This window comes from Phodopus roborovskii, unplaced genomic scaffold (genome assembly GCF_943737965.1).
Source record: "Phodopus roborovskii unplaced genomic scaffold, PHOROB, whole genome shotgun sequence".
Taxonomy (NCBI): domain Eukaryota; kingdom Metazoa; phylum Chordata; class Mammalia; order Rodentia; family Cricetidae; genus Phodopus; species Phodopus roborovskii.
This window is the reverse complement of record NW_026126543.1, coordinates 321,423-333,203: the sequence shown is the minus strand read 5'-3', so window position 1 is coordinate 333,203 and position 11,781 is coordinate 321,423. Positions and strand designations below refer to the sequence as shown.

General features: G+C 42.3%; 1 long non-coding RNA gene across 1 annotated transcript; it reads right to left on the bottom strand.

Annotated features, from left to right (window-relative positions):
• Positions 1–468: 468 nt before the first annotated feature.
• Positions 469–2,505, bottom strand: LOC127233612 (uncharacterized). The gene is made up of 3 exons (XR_007835493.1): positions 2,415–2,505; positions 1,065–1,159; positions 469–490 (listed from the first exon to the last, which is right to left on the bottom strand). It is a non-coding gene; the product is annotated as an uncharacterized LOC127233612 (long non-coding RNA).
• Between the last annotated feature and the right edge of the window lie 9,276 nt (positions 2,506–11,781).

The window sequence follows — 11,781 nt, the reverse complement described above, 5'->3', positions numbered from 1 at the left end:
GCTTTCTTCTATATTTTCTTGTACATGTTGGCAACTCTTCAATTTGACAGCCCGTGAAAATCTATGCCACCTTATTTGCAGTTTCTTTCCCTTGTCTTTCCTTCATCATGTGTTTATTTTGGCATAATAATCTTTCCACTCAAATATTCAGTCTATGCCACCTTATTTGTAGTTTCTCTTCCTTTTCTTTCCTTTCATTGTATTTATCTTGGCATAATAATCTTTCCACTTACATATTCAGAGTAGTGAATAAGAAGCAATATGTTACCGGGTGGTGGTAGCACACACCTTTAATCCCAGCACTCTGGAGGCAAAGGCAGGCAGATCTCTGTGAGTTCGAAGCCAGCCTTGTCTAAAAGAGCTAGTTCCTCTATAAGAGCTAGTTCCAGGACAGCTTCCAAAGCCACAGAGAAATTCTGTCTTGAGAAACATAATTAATTAATTAATTAATAATAATAAATCTAAACCAAAAAACTTCCTCAACAGCTAACTGCAGGGAACATTGTTAGAAACAATGTAAATCGTGAACCATGTTTGGTTAAACCAAACACATTATCACACACACACACACACACACACACACACACACACACACGCACACACACACACACACACTAAGTGAGAGGACTGAAAGGTGATGAATATCACCCCTGGCTTTTATGTCATTGAGACAAGTTCTTACTTTGTCACACAGGATGGCTCTCAAGACATCTTCCATCAGCCTGTGAAGGAGCTGAGACTCCAGACACACATCCCTTGCCTAGCCTAGTGTCTTGGCGTTTTCTAAGCAACATGCCCTATCTCCATATACATACTACTATTTCTTTGTCTCTCTGCCCCTGCCCTCCTCCCTGCCTCCCCAACTCCTATCTTCTGTTTTGATTTTTGAAATGTTAGATCTAACCTCTGAGTAACGAGATTATGGCTTACTTATCTGCTTGTTTTGCAGCAGTGCAGACTGAACCTGTCTGTGCTAAGCAAGCACTCTCTCACCGAGCCCCAGTCTCCCCCCCCCCCGCCCCGCCCCGCCCCGCCCCAGCCCCCACGCATTTCAAAGCACTCACATGTTTAGCTTTTATGTTGACCTAGAGGTATTTTTCTCTGCTCTGCTTTATTTTTAGTTCAGTATGAGTGTAAAAGTCATCAAAAGGTTAAAAACCTGAAAAGGGGAGAAAGTACAAATGTTCAATGTTACAGTTTATATTTAAAAAAAAAAAAAAAAAACCTGCATTTAACTTTCAAGTTGTTGTTTGTTATTTAAATTATTTTTCAAAGCTTGGCATGCCCAACAGTTGAGAGGCAGAGGCAGACAGATTGATATGATTTGAGGGTAGTCCAAGCTATATGTCTATGTCCAGTTCCAAGCTAGCCAGGCTACGTATTAAGACCCTGTTTAAAAAAAAAAAAAAAAAGGAAGGAAGAAAGAAAGAAAAAAGACAAAATGTAATTTCATTGTTTAAGTTACATATTTTTGTTTATGAAAAATGCTGGCTATCTTTAAGATATGTAGTTGTTTTAATTTCCTTTAGACTCACCAGATGAATTTTAAGATACCAATTAGAGTCATTCAGTAAAGATGAGTCTATTGTGTTCACGGAATCTAGCACTGGGAACCTAAAGATGAATTCAGCTCAGATCCTGCCTCCAGCTCATAACCTAATCTACTCTAATTTTTAATCAGGGGAAGCAGACTACTAGGAAAGCAACGAGACAAATGCCTAAGACATAGGGAACCTTCCCTGCAGCTAGCTGGGAGGAGCCATAGATTTTCGATGGATGTAGGAATCTGATGGGAAAGATTCTTTGCTTTAGCCTTTGCTTGAGTCTACCCTGAAGCAAAACAAAAGAATCTGCACTTGGTTCCTTTAAGAGCTGCAAAGCAACTAGCTTGCTAGGCTCCCCTCAAGTAATTTAAGGTTCTCAGTTAGCGGCTAATAATTAACATCCATCTACTAGACAACTCCACTTGATCAACCCACAGAGACCACAGACTCAACTCATTCCAAAGGCGAGTCTTTATGCTTGCCTAAAAACCTCTCTCGATACATTTTTTGAGACACGTTCCAGTTTGGCTTGCAATTCCCAATCTTCATGTCTCAGCTTCCTGAGTGCTAGGATCACAGCACTAATGATGACTTGTACTTTATGACTCTTTCCTGAGACTGAAGCCCGGAATCATTTGCCATTGCCCTTAGGTAAAGGGCATGGGTATTCAAAGAGCTATCTTGAACTGAGTTCAGACTTTGCTCTTCCTTTGTTCCTTGCTGTATTAGAGATCAACCTAGGGTCTGTATGTGGTAAGAGAGTGGGTCCTTTAAGATCCAGCCCGCCCCTGCCTTCCCAGCACCCCAGCTCCATTGCTTTCTATCCATGTTGTATTTTCTTTAGTTCTTACATGCATAGTAAGCTGTCACCTCAGGAAACTTGTGCTGGCTGCTTCCTTTTTCTGGAAGGGCCATCCTCCACCCATCTCCCCCTTCTTGCTTGGTTTGATGCTGCTCAGCTACACTCCCAGGCTATCCCGGACGTTTTAATGAGTTGTTATGTTTTCTTCAAGCACCCTTCAATTCTCCTGCCACAGTACTAGTCACACCATATTGCTACTGGTTATTGTCCTCCCTTTTCAGGCTGTAGGTCTTCGGAGGTCGAGGTTGTTCCTGTTTAGTTCACCATTCTGTCCTTGGGAACTGAAACTAGCATATCCAACTCCAGCTTGATACACACTGGCTTATAGCTGGGATTAAAAAAAACAAAAACAAACAAACAAAAAAAACTCATCTTTTACAAAGAGTTAAAGAAAACTGCCTATGGGATCTGTGATTTAATTCAAAGAAGCAGATGTCCAGAAGCACATTTTAGTTAACTGCCAGGTGTATCTGAAAGTTCCAGATCTCAAAGAGAGCTTTTCTTGGGTCTTAAAGGGCCAAAGCAGTGGTTCTGGGTTCTCTTATGAGATTCCTCTACTTTTCCTTGTCACCTCCCCACTCCCCTCTATGAGATGACTGTGCTCTGGTCCCTGCAATAGCTTACCCACTCTACCAATACTTTGAAACTCCTCGGCCTCTTCCCTTCCTTTGTTGTTAATGGATAATTTGGAGTCAATCAGGAGCCATCTTCTTCCAGGGTGCTGGAATTTAGCATCTGCTGAATCTCACAGACTCCAAGTGCTGGAGAGTATCTGACCCACCATGTTCTCTACACCAACACGCTAGAAGAGAGACACTAGCAGGCAAATATGATGGACTTAAATACCACCAGACATACAAAAGCAAGGCAATGGTATGGAGATATCTTGAGAACCAGCTGGCTCCCAGCCAGGTCTCTTCCTAAAGGAGTGAGCCTGGAAAATGACACTCGACAGCCTTATAACATGATGCTCTAGATTGAAGACCTAAGACCCAGTGTGTTGACTTCGACACTGCTGCTTTTGGAACTATTACACGCAGTGTGTGGAAAACCTTAGAAACTTGTCTATCAGCACCAAAATCCATTTATGGTTTCCCAGGCAACTCTCTACATTGCTAAGACATTTGAGTTGTTATAAACTTTGAGGATAGCAATTTGGCATGCAGCAGCTCTGGCATTTCCCTCTTGGCTGTCTGCTTCATTCATGCCCCTCCATGCTCCGGTCTGTGAGACCGGCTGCATAATCTGCAGGGCGAATGCAAAAGAAAAGTGTGAGACGCTTGTGTTTAAATTAAATTTTCTAGACAGTGACAAGGGAACATTAAACCAAGCACGGGGCTCTTTAAGGGCGGGGCCCTGGGTGACTGCACAAGTAGAATGCCCACAGTTCTCTCTGCACCTTGGGAAGCTGGACCCTGCCAACTCCTTTGCTGTTTGCTTCTGGTTAGTTCATTGGATAGGAGACACTGGCAGAGTTGACTAGAGGGCAGAGAGGAAGAAAACATTGTATTCCTCTGCTGCCGCAGCTGTCTCTGAAGTTTCCCACAACAGGGAAGATCATTTTTTCACAAATGCAACAGCTGCAGCAGCCGATGACTCTGGTTCCAGCATCCTGCAGGGATTCTAACCAGGCTTCTGTAGTTTTGCAAAGGAGACATGTTTTCAGATTTCTTTAGCTGGCTTTGTCTTTGCGCAAGCATCATACAATGTTCTTACACAAACCTACACAGTATAGCATATCACATACCTAGACCACATGGGATACATATATGGTACAGTCTATTGTTCCAAAGGCTACAGAGGAACAAAACCCTACATTAAGTCAAGCAGGAGAGAAGGTGCTATGACCAGAATACAGTAAACTCAAGATATATGAAGCCATTGCTACATCAAACTGGTTTACAGTAAATATTTTTCAACTTGGTTAAGACAGTTCCCTTACATATCCCTGTGTTGTAGAACACTATATTCTGAGCAAAAGTGTGGTCACAGCAGCTATGACTGCCCCCCAAGAGCTGATTAACAAGGGGAGGATGCTCATATTCTAATAATAATATTAGAGAGGGTCATCACACCATCCCTTGAGATTCTTCTCACTGCCTCCTGAGTCTCCCTCCCAGCTGTGACTCTGCCTCTGTACTAAAGTAGACAGTGGACTGAAGGGGGACCCTCATGGCACAGCTGTAAGAAGTCATCATCCATGCTAGGCCGGGACTTCCACTGCTGTTGGGATCACGCATGCTCCTGGAAGCAAGGCCAATACATCTAATGGTTTACCAAGCAGGACTGAAGTGGAATCGTATCTTTGGGCTGACATTGGTGCCTGATCTGGGGTGAGATCTTTGATCCAAATAGACTGTGTATCCAAGGCTATGTTAAACTCAACAGTGCTGGGATTAATACAGGCACACAATACCATAGCCAGCCACAGTACACATTTTCCAAAAAATGTGTATGTGTATGAACGGCTTGCATGTGTCTGTGTACTGAAGAGGGCATCAGACCCTCTAGAACTGGAGTTACAGATGGTTGTAGTTGCCAAGATGTGCTGAGAAGGAGACCCAGGCCCTTTGTAAGAAAGGCAAATGCTCTTAACTGCTGAGCCATCTCCTCCAACCCAACAGTAAACATTTATCTTATAATAAAAGCCACTCTAAAATAATGGCTAGACTACTGTGTAATGGACACATAAAACCACCAGCATCTCCATTTGCTATGACGATCAAGTAGTATATGACATGAATAATGATACATGCTATTCTTTTATAGCACTGGCCACACAGTATGTGTGCTTAGATCAGAATCATCACGGGGAGAAATTCATTGTCTTGTGCTCTTATGCTTACAGAGGCACCAAGCATAAGGGGCTTTTCATCTTCATTATATTTTTGGGGACCCTGGCAAATGTGCAGTCCATTGTTGGTAGTCCTTATGCAGCGTGCCAGCATGGAGTGAACATTGCCACTGGTTCCAGCAGCAGGCATTGTCTTCAGCAGGGACAGCAATGAGTGCTTTCAGGGCTCTAGTAAAACCGACTCCTCCCTATTCTCATACTCCTAGGGATAATAGCAGTTTCCTGAAGTCACTGCCCTCAGGCTTACTCTACCTTCCCATTTTGCTCCTTCAGCTCTTCCAACATTAACAACTATTCCTTAAATCAAGGCCCCTGGTTAAAACAATTAGTACCATTTCTAATTTCCTGGTGAGACACTGGCTGACAAATGGCTAGGTCCTTAAAATGATGTTTCCCCACTGACCCAGCTGTTCAATTCGGAAGGCTACATCCTATGGAAAATACTGTGGAGTGGGAAGAGACATAACAAAACTGATACTGCATTTTGTCTCCTGTGCCTTGCTAAAAGAGCAGAGCCAGGAAATAGCCTAACTCTTAATATCTACCAATGCAGCCGTTGTAAGATAGGGAAGACAAATACCAATGGGACAAAGTGTAACATGAAATCCAGAAATGGGATATTAGTATACGATTCAGGTGGTCTTTCAAGTCGCTGTGTGGTAAAGACAGGAAAAGAAAATTACAGACCAAAAGATCTCCTTTGGGCGGTGGTGGCGCACACCTTTGATCCCAGCGCCGGAGAGACAGAGGCAGGTGGATCTGTGATCTACAGAGCTAGAGCTACACAAGGAGACACTGTCAGAAAACAAAACAAAATATCTCATATGAACAAAATACGAACTTAATTAACAAAGAATTGGTAAATAGACTCAATAAATGCATTAAAAGGATAATAAATCACGACCTGTGGGGAATGGATTAAGTCCTAAGTGATGTGTGTAGCTGATGTGAGCACAACCATGCCAAGGACCCCAGTACTTCATATCCAGGAGAACAACAAAGCCTTCCCCAGGGTCAGCAAAATCTTCCTCTGGTCCCAGTAGGCATTTATGAACTACTGACCTTTAGCTAAAACAAGTGTATACAGAAACCATTAGCCACAGCTTTCTCCTCCTCCTAGATGTTGGCAACCTGGAACTACTGCCCTACAGAGATCAACTAGCCTGCATCCTCCTTGTTCATGTTGTATACAATAAACTGGCTGAGTCTTCGGGCTGTGCTGGCATATCTCCATTGGAGCTCACAGCCCCACCTGATCCCACCTTTTCTATGTTTCCCTGTTGTTTCTCCATTCTCTGTTGCCTCAGTTAGATCAACCCTTAAACCTTGAAGGTCTTGCCAATGATAGTTGGGCTTTCTTCCCCCAAACAAATTAATAGTTAAAAAGAAATAAACACTGTTGGGAGAGGCCGGTAGATTTCTAGTCTGGTCTACAAAGCAAGTTCTGCACAGCTAGGACTACACACAGAAATCCTATCTTGAAAAACCAAAAAAATAAGGAAAAGCAAAAAACAAAACAAAAACACTGAGTGAAGTGATACACACCTATAATTCCAGCACTGAGGAGGCCAAGGTAAGAGACTCTTGAGTGGAAGGACAATATAGCCAAATAGTGAGTTCTAGGCCAACCTAAGCTGTGTAGCAAGACCTTGTCTTGAAAATAAATAAATACCACATTAAAAGGATAAAGGTCAAGCAAGATGATTTCCACCAATAAGAGAAAAGCACTTGTCAAAATCCATGACAAATACTCTCAACAAGCTAATAATAAAGAGAGAACTTTCTCAATATGATTGATAAAGGGCATCTACAAAAAAAAAAAACACAGCTAAGCTTACTTACTATTTATGGTTTCCTAGGCAACACATATTCTCAAGTATGGTTCAGGTTGGCAAAAAGAAAAAGGAAAAAAAAAAAAACCATTGTGAATAACAGTCTTAAAACACATAGCCAGGATCACGGAGATGGCTCAGCCAGTAAAGGTGCTTGCTACCAAACTGGATGACCTGAGGTTGGTCCCTGTTATTCACTGGCTAGTGGAATGAAAGAACAGAGCCCTGCAAATTGTCCTTTGATTTTCATATGTACACAAGATAAAACACTTATACAAGATGGATAGATGATAGGTAGATAGGTAGGTAGGTAGATAGATAAGAAAAGCCACATAGGTAGTAATTTTACCTGCCTGCTCTCAGATAGGTAGAAAACAAGCTACAGTGCCTACTACCTCTATACAAGTCAACATTTTACTAGAGTTGTAGCAAAGTCAACCAAGACAGAAAAAGCTATAAAAGTCTTGAATGTCAGGAAAGAAAAGATGTCCTTCCTCAAGGCTGATGTGAGCATGTAACAGCAAAGTAAAATCAAACATGGAAACAATCAGAGATCAGCTGGAGAGAAGTGTCAGATCCCATAGAACTGGAGTTACAGGTTATTGTAAGCTAAGTATGGGTGCTAGGAACCAAGTCTAGGTCCTCTACAAGAGCAACAAGTGCTCTTAACCGCTGACCCATCTCTCCATCCCCTGTGACAAAGATCTTAAAACTTCTGGCTGGCTAGAATTCAAAAACAAAGTTAAAAGGCAAATAAGTTGAAAAGGTATTTGTGATTCCTGTCACAGACTCTAGAGAGGAGAAGTCTGTAGAATCTGAGGTCAATGGGAAAGAGAGAGACTAAAGGAAGTAAGAGCCCTCAAACATATTCCTCAACCTTCCTACAGTGAAAAGATGCCAATTGAAGCCATCTCAATAATATCATTTCTTATCAATCAGACTAGCAAAAGTCAAACACAGTTTGTTTGTTTGTTTCCCAAGACAGGGTTTCTCAATGTAGTACTGGCTGTCCTGGAACTTGCTCTGTAGACCAGGCTGGCCTAGAATTCACAGGGATTCCACCATCCAGCTCAAACACAGTTTTAACATACTCACTGAAGAGGAAACAAACTTAGGAGGAGAGGGGATAAGAAAGGTAATGGTGGACAATGTGATCAAAGTATGTTATATGCATGCATGAAAACATCACAATGAAACCCAATGAAAATTTACGCACATAAAAAAGGAAAAGAGCACCTTAAAATGTAAAAATGATATGAACTGATACAAACCCTAAGGAAGGCAATTTAACATTTACTAAAATTACAAATGTGATCTGGGCATGTTGATATGCCAGCAATCCCAGTACTCTGGAGACTGAGGCAGAAGGATTGCTAGTTTAAAGCCAACTTGGCTTATATAGGGTTTGTCTCAAAATGATACTAATGTATGTTCCCTTTAACTCAGCAGTTGGGTTTCTAGAACTCTCACGTTACACTATATTGCCCCAATGGAAAAGGTTGTTTGTTATAATACGATAGTCTTTGCTGGGCGGTGGTGGAGTGTGCCTTTAGTCCTAGCACTCAGGAGGCAGAGGCAGGTGGGTCTCTGTGAGTTCAAGACCAGCCTGGTCAACAAGAGCTAGTCCAGGACAGCCTCCAAAGCCACAGAGAAACCCTGTCTCAAAAAAGCAAAAACCAAAACAAAAAAATATGATAGTCTTTGGAATCCCAAGAGTTTTGGTGTACTTAAATGCTGAGCAAGAGAGAATTTGCTAAGAAAAATAATGTACATTTCTATTGGGATTCTATGGCAGCCCTTAAACATGGGCAAATTATGTATTGAAGATCAATATTTAGTTGACCTTCATGTTATAACCTTCAAGATTTATTATTGTTAGGAAGGTAAGATGCAGTACCTTTATAACAGTAACTGTGTGTACATCTGGGGAGGGTATGTATAGTGACTTAGATATACATCTAATATCCTGAGAAGGATTGAAGGTAAGCATGAGAAGGGAAAGGGATTTTAAGGAAGGAATGGGGAAGGCAGTAAAACACATGGACATGAAGAGAAAGGACTACTGGGAAGAAGGGGCACAAGGGTGGGAAGGTAGGGGCATGTGGGAGAGGTGAGGGAGGGGAGGGGCACCAGAAACAAAGCTTGTATGAAAATGCCATTATGACCTCATGAATTGGGGTGTTAACTAAAGAATAAGACAGCTTTCTTTTGCAAACAGTGTCCTAGTTTGTTTCCTGTTGCTGAGGCAAATATCATGACCAACTTGGAGAGGAAAGGGTATATTTGATTTCCATCATTGAGGAAAGTCAGCCAGGTACTCAAGCGGGAACAGAAGCAGGAACCGTGGAGGAATGGTACTTACTGACTTGCTTTCCCTGGCTTGCTCAACTTGCTTTCTTATACATCCTAGGACTGCCTGCCTAGGAGCAGCACCACCCATATCGACATGGACCCTCCCACACCACCCTTGCGCCATATACATATACACACTTGTGCCTACAAATGTGTGCACATACAATATGCAAAATAAATTAATTTTTAAATTAAGTTTTCTTTCTCAGGGAGACAGCTGCAATAGCTAAACAATTCTTGTACTTGATGACACAGTTCTCTGTATAGGTTCCAAGTGTGGCTCAAAAAGGAAGTATATAGCTGGGTGGTGGTGGCTCATGCCTTTACTCCCAGCACTTGGGAGGCAGAGGCAAGCAGATCTCTGTGGGTTCAAGGCCAATCTGGTCTGCAGAGTGAATTTCAGGACAGCCAGGTTTATACAGACTCTATCTTGAAAACAAAGAATTAAAAAAAGAAGAAGAAGAAGAAGAAGAAGAAGTTTAGGGGTTGTGTATGTAGTAAGCATATACACACTTTTGTGTTATTCTGTAAACATAGTTCAATGACTATTTGTACAGACTTACATGTCATTTGGTATTATAAGTAACTATAGACGATTTTAAATGATGTGCAAAGGTCATATGCATATACTACACCACTTCATGTAAGAGACCTGGATAGCTAGACTTTGGTATTAGCAAAGGGTTCTGGAACCAGTCCCCATGGATCTCATAGAGCCAACTCACTGTTTCAGCAGACAGAACATGCCATATCCTGAGCACAGGTCATAGGTCAGAAAGACCTGTAAGTTCTTGCCCCTGTCGACGTGCCTCTGACACACACTTACACACACACACACACACACACACACAAACTACCTCCCTTTGTTTAATAGAGAAAACAAATACCACCATCAGTAAAGCCCAACCCCCCCCCTTTTATTTTAATTCTCCATCTCCTGACTTCTCCCATTTCTGGACAGGCTCAGCTTCCTCTTTCTGCTTCAGAGAACAGTGTGGCTAGCCTTCTCTTTCCTTCTCAAGCACTTGAATTTTGTTCGCTATGTACTTCAATGAACTCTTTCCTTTGTGCCTCTATCTTCAATTTCTTCTGTTGCCTTTCCTTTGTCTTAGTTGATACCAGCCCTCAGAGTCAGGAACCTGAGCTTTGTCTAGATTCCTTCAGTATTCCAACCATTCTTGAGCCCTTATTGATGCTCTTCCTGACCTTCCTAGCATGTCCTCATCCTATCCCACTGCCCAGGCCCTGGTTCAGGTTTTTGTATCTTTTGTTTTGTTTTTTGCTTGTTTGGTTTGGTTTTGGATTTTTGGGACAGTGTTTCTCTCTGTAGTTCTGGCTGTCCTAGAACTCAGAGATTGGACTGTCTCTGCCTCCTGAGTGCTGTGAAAACCACCCCCTGGTGTGGCTTTTGTATCTTTAATCAAGTTTTGTTTGTTTGTTGGTTGGTTGGTTTGGTTTGGTTGTTTGAGACAAGGTTTCTCTGTGTTGCCCTGGCTATCCTGGAATTTGCTTCGTAAACCAGGCTGACCTCGAACTCACAAAGATCTGCCTGCCTCTGACTCACAAACACTGGGATTAAAGGGGTGTGCTACCACCACCCCACTTTTATTTATTTTTTTCCTTTTTTTAAATTTAAATTTGAAACAAGCTTGTTTTACATGTCAATCCCAGTTCTCTCTCCTTCCCCTCCTCCCCTGCCCCCCAACACCATTCTATCCCCTTTCTGCTCCCCAGCTTGGGTGAGGCCTTCCACGGGGAGTCTTCAAAGTCTGTCATATCATTTGGAGCAGGGCGTAGGCCCTCCCCCATGTGTCTATGTTGAGAGAGAGTCCTATGTGGAATGCACTGCCCTGCTTTTAATCAAGATTTTTATAATTACCTTGCAGTTTTCTTCAGGCTTCCTAGCTCTGTCTGCCTGAATTTATCCCCCAACTTATTCCATAGCAATTCTTCGTGGTGAGGCTGTGGACTAGGTGTCCTCAAAATTCATACACTGTACCAATGTGATGATATTAAGAGATGAGACTTTTGGTGAGTCCCCATCAGAAGGCTACAGCCTTGTGGACTGGATTGGGGTGCTTACAAAAAGGACTTGAGAGAGGGAGTAAATTCTGCATGGGGGGGGGGGTCTTTCATTCCTTCAGCTGTGTAAGAACACAGCATCTGAGGTACCAACTTAGAAGGAAAGATGTGAGCCCTCACTCGATACTGGACCTACCTATCCTTCAGTCATCTACTTCCCAGCCTCAAGAACTAACGTGCAAGTTCATTAAAGTACCCAAACTATGACACTTTGCCTAGCAGTACATGTACCAATACAAGGGCCTTCATGGTGTA